Raw genomic sequence first — 5,900 nt, 5'->3', positions numbered from 1 at the left:
CACTCTTTGAACTAACCTCGCTCTGCAGTGTCTTCAATAAGAAATACTGTTTTTCCCCAAGAACCTTTTCACAGAGGAAGACAAACAATAGAATACATACACTACAAACAAACAATCAAACCGAGGAGAAAAGAGGCCGCTTAAACTATGAGAAGGTAACCTTGAATGGCAAAGTGAAAAGATTTATCATGTTTTCTATAGAGCTGAATTCATACAATGCCTTTGTGTAGAGGTTTCATGCCTAGCGCATGTCTAGGGAAGACTCTGTCTGTCTGTCTGTCTGTCTGTCTGTCTGTCTGTCTGTCTGTCTGTCTGTCTGTCTGTCTGTCTGTCTGTCTGTCTGTCTGTCTGTCTGTCTGTCTGTCTGTCTGTCTGTCTGTCTGTGAAGAGGTTGAGCTACTGAAGCTTCAGATTTTAAACAGCGTAAAATAACCAATAGGAAGGGAAGCAATGATGAAGAACAAATCCTTTTCCCTTCACCGTCCAAGGTTGTTGTCACCATACCCTAGTGATATGATAAACACACACACGGTGAATCTCTGAAGCAGACAGTGCAGTGTGCTGTATGTGTGGATGTGAATGTAATCCCCCATAGAAGTGTCCTAACTTCGCTCTGTAATTGCAGACGGGTAAATTGAGTGACAATAGATAGTTTAACACGAGACGCTGCTTTGATGTGGCCAACAGAGACAGGCCCTGTGGTGTTTAGATTACATTCATACTGTACTATTGTTGTTGACACACTGCGAAAGCCTACGCATATACGACACACACACACACACACACACACACACACACACACACACACACACACACACACACACACACACACACACACACACACACACACACACACACACACACACACACACGTGAACGCGCACACACACACTAAGCCTGTGATCTCTATCACTCCAGGCAAGCTCACATCCTTTATGTACCATCAAAGCTCATTAACGTTCTCACAAGTCGAGTGGCAAGAATTCTCTCTGGATGCGACAAATGCTCACACAACCACTTACACACACACACACACACACACAACCACTTACACACACACACCTGCACACACACACAGTAATGGATTTAATGCAATGTATGTAATCAGTGCAAAACACAGATTTGGGGTGTGTACTATTTCTTTCAGGTGTACATTTACAGTACTATCACTTTAGGCTTTCTGTATGTGTAGTACTGTAATTAATTCAGATGGCTTTCTGTATGTGTAGTACTGTAATTCATTCAGTTGGATTTCTGTATGTATAGTACTGTAAATCTCTCTGGCTGAGAGTGTGACTGGGGTGGCTACATACATACCGTATAATGTAATCTCTCTGGCTGGGAGTGTGACTGGGGTGGCTACATACAGTATAATGTATTCTCTCTGGCTGAGAGTGTGACTGGGGTGGCTACATACCGTATAATGTATACTCTCTGGCTGAGAGTGTGACTGGGGTGGCTAGATACATACCGTATAATGTAATCTCTCTGGCTGAGAGTGTGACTGGGGTGGCTACATACAGTATAATGTATTCTCTCTGGCTGAGAGTGTGACTGGGGTGGCTACATACAGTATAATGTATTCTCTCTGGCTGAGAGTGTGACTGGGGTGGCTACATACAGTATAATGTAATCTCTCTGGCTGAGAGTGTGACTGGGGTGGCTACATACATACCGTATAATGTAATCTCTCTGGCTGAGAGTGTGACTGGGGTGGCTACATACCGTATAATGTAATCTCTCTGGCTAAGAGTGTGACTGGGGTGGCTACATACATACCGTATAATGTAATCTCTCTGGCTAAGAGTGTGACTGGGGTGGCTACATACCGTATAATGTAATCTCTCTGGCTAAGAGTGTGACTGGGGTGGCTACATACAGTATAATGTATTCTCTCTGGCTGAGAGTGTGACTGGGGTGGCTACATACATATCGTATAATGTAATCTCTCTGGCTGAGAGTGTGACTGGGGTGGCTACATACAGTATAATGTAATCTCTCTGGCTGGGAGTGTGACTGGGGTGGCTACATACCGTATAATGTAATCTCTCTGGCTGAGAGTGTGACTGGGGTGGCTACATACCGTATAATGTAATCTCTCTGGCTGGGAGTGTGACTGGGGTGGCTACATACCGTATAATGTAATCTCTCTGGCTGGGAGTGTGACTGGGGTGGCTACATACCATATAATGTAATCTCTCTGGCTGAGAGTGTGACTGGGGTGGCTACATACATACCATATAATGTAATCTCTCTGGCTGAGAGTGTGACTGGGGTGGCTACATACCGTATAATGTAATCTCTCTGGCTGAGAGTGTGACTGGGGTGGCTACATACCGTATAATGTAATCTCTCTGGCTGAGAGTGTGACTGGGGTGGCTACATACATACCGTATAATGTAATCTCTCTGGCTGAGAGTGTGACTGGGGTGGCTACATACATACCGTATAATGTAATCTTTCTGGCTGAGAGTGTGACTGGGGTGGCTACATACAGTATAATGTAATCTCTCTACAGTATAGTGTGATCTCATATAGTGCATGTATTTGTATGTCTCTAGGATTGGCTACAGACAAAATATGATAATAGACATAGGGAGAAATAAAGAGAGGGAGATAGAGAAAAAGGGGGAGAGAGGGGAGAGGGGGAGAGAAAGAGAGAGAGAGAGAGGGGGGGAGAGAAAGAGAGAGAGAGAGGGGGGGAGAGAGAGAGGGGGAGAGAGAGACAGGGAGAGAGGGGGAGAGGGAAGAGAAAGAGAGAGGGGAGAGAAAGAGAGGGAGGGAGAGAGAGGGGGGGGGGGGAGAAAAAGAGAGGGGAGAGAGGGGGGGGGGGGAAGAGGGAGAGAGAGAGGGGGGGAGAGAGAGTGTCCCAATCGTTACTGTATTCTTTGTTGCATTTTCAATGTTATTGTTGTTTATTCCTGTTGTATTGAACGGATCGTTCCGATCACGGAGATTTGAGTCATTTGAATTGAGAGTGAACAGAGAGAGAGAGAGAGAGGGAGAGAGAGAGAGAGAGAGAGAGAGAGGGAGAGAGAGAGGGAGAGAGAGAGAGAGAGAGAGAGAGAGAGAGAGAGAGAGAGAGAGAGAGAGAGAGAGAGAGAGAGAGAGAGAGAGAGAGAGAGAGAGAGAGAGAGAGGGAGAGGGAGAGGGAGAGGGAGAGGGAGAGGGAGAGGGAGAGGGAGAGGGAGAGAGAGAGAGAGAGAGAGAGAGAGAGAGAGAGAGAGAGAGAGAGAGAGAGAGAGAGAGAGAGAGATGGGGAGTAAGAGAGAGAGAGGGAAAGATTGGAGATAGAGACAGGGAGTAAGAGAGATAGAGAAAGAGAGACAGAAATTAAATGTAAGAGCTTGCTATGTGAGAGACAGAAAGAGCGAGAGAGACACATTTACACATGCACCCACACACACCAAATACTATACCAGGCAGGATCAAAGTCAGTCCACAGCACAGGCAGACAGATCCATAGACTCGTACACCCGACCAACACAGTAACTAGAGTCTGGTTTCAATAATGGACTTTTTTGGCATAGAGGAACTACAGTACGTCAATAAAGAAAAAGAAATCTGGGAATTCCAAACAAATCACGAGGCAGACATGAACATTTGGACTCAAAAACAAAGTTTGCTGGCAAAACCTTTGCAGTGGTTTTAGTGAAGGTAGTTGATGCAAACTAGCCCCTGGCGAAATGCACTGATTAAAAATAACCTCAGTGATCTCCATCTTGGGTTGTGTTGCCTAGGGTCGGGTTTATGAGACTATGATGGATATGTCTGCTTGTGCTGAAAATATGTCCCATAGAGAACAGAGGGTAATGGCTGTTAGATACGGGTCATAATCATGGTTATTACAGCATAGGGGACATTCTATATGGGCCATATGGAAGCAGTGGGACCTCAGCGATATGGTTTGATGAATTAAAAGAGGGAAACGGAGGTAAGGCTAGAAGGAGGTCAGCTGTTCACACTGACTCTGTGCAGATAGAGGACTGGTAGTTTATTACCTGTGTGTCTGTACTCTATCAAAACAATGCAAACTGAAATAAATGGTCATTGACGTAGCATTTCTGTCCATGGCTCTAACCTCACCTACCGCTAGCCTGCTAACCGCTAGCCCGCTAACCGTTAGCCCGCTAACCGCTAGCCCGCTGACCCGCTAACCGTTAGCCCGCTAACCGCTAGCCTGCTAACCGCTGACCCGCTAACCGGTAGCCCGCTAACCGGTAGCCCGCTAACCGCTAGCCCGCTGCTCCACCTGGAACCTATTGATTGCAGTGACAGGCATTATGTAGCAGGCATGGCGTACCAGTCAGACGTCTTTGTCCTTCGTCTTGTCATGTCATGTCCCATGTATATATCTTTTTCTTCGCATATCTTTTTTATATTTTTCTAAACCTCAACTTCAAAATACTCTCCTGCAACCTGCCTCACCCAGAGTGGTGTGGATCTGCTTTTTTCTAAAGTATTTTTCTTTACCTCTGAATCGGAATCCCTCAACAGAAGCTAGCCAGCTAACTAGCTACTAGCTAGTAGTCAGCTAACCACTGCAAGCGGTCATCAGCTACCTTTGGCTCAAAAATCTCTCGCCAGTTTGTACAATATCCCCGGATTCCTACCGCAAGCTCTGAACCTTCTTACCTGGATCATCGCAGCTAGCTAGCTGCAATCCGAGTGACAACTCCTGGCTAACGTCTCTGTCCCGAAGCAAGCACCAATTAGCCTGGAGCTAGCCCATGCTAGGCCCATCTCCCAGCTAGCTGAAGAGGTCCATCAGCCACTCCTGGGCTACAATACCTATTTTGCCAACTGGCATGGACCCCTTTTACTGCCGGTACAGGGTACGGAACCCCGCCGATACTTCACGACTGGACTACCGACATAATCTGCTCGAGGCGGTTACTCAACTGGCTCATACGTCACGACGTCCCCTGAATATCCATCTGCTAGCCTGCTAGCCGTGGCCCGCTAGCTGTCTAGAGCATATTGGACTGTTAGCTGAATAGATCCATTTGCCAATTGGACTGGACCCCTTTGCTACACGGAACCCTACTAATCCATCATGACTGGTCTATCGACGGAACCGCACGACGAGGCTAAAACAGACTTTCCTCCATCGCGACATCCCTCTAAGGTCCTTCTGCTAGCTTGCTAGCCCCGGCCTGCTAGCTGTCTGAATCACCGTGTCTCCAGCCAGCCCAACCACTCACTGGACCCCTATGATCCTTCGGCTACGCATGCCTCTCCCTAATGTCAATATGCCTTGTCCATTACTGTTCTAGTGATTATTGTTTTATTTCACTGTAGATCCTCTAGCCCTGCTCAATATGCCTTAACCAACCATTTAGTTCCATCTCCCACATATGCGATGACATCACCTGGTTTAAATGTTTCTAGAGACAATATCTCTCTCATCATCACTCAATGCCTAGGTTAACCTCCAATGTACTCACATCCTACCATACCTTTTTCTGTACATTATGCCTTGAATCTATTCTATCGCGCCTAGAAGCCTGCTCCTTCTACTCTCTGTTCCGAACGTGCTAGACGACCAGTTTTATTAGCCTTTAGCCGTACCCTTATCCTACTCTTCCTCTTTTCCTCTGGTGATGTAGAGGTTAATCCAGGACCTGCAGAGCCTAGCTCCACTCCTATTCCCCAGGTGCTCTCATTTGTTGATTTCTGTAACCGTAAAAGCCTTGGTTTCATGCATGTTAACATTAGAAGCCGCCTCCCTAAGTTTGTTTTATTCACTGCTTTAGCACACTCTGCCAACCCGGATGTCTTAGCCGTGTCTGAATCCTGGTTTAGGAAGACCACCAAAACCCCTGAAATTTCCATCCCTAATGTCATGACATTGGCCTGTGGGTAAGGTTTATGACCCCCCCCATGAATACCTTTCTCCC

This window comes from Salvelinus namaycush, chromosome 10, assembly GCF_016432855.1.
Source record: "Salvelinus namaycush isolate Seneca chromosome 10, SaNama_1.0, whole genome shotgun sequence".
Classification (NCBI taxonomy): domain Eukaryota; kingdom Metazoa; phylum Chordata; class Actinopteri; order Salmoniformes; family Salmonidae; genus Salvelinus; species Salvelinus namaycush.
This window is presented reverse-complemented; position numbering follows the sequence as displayed.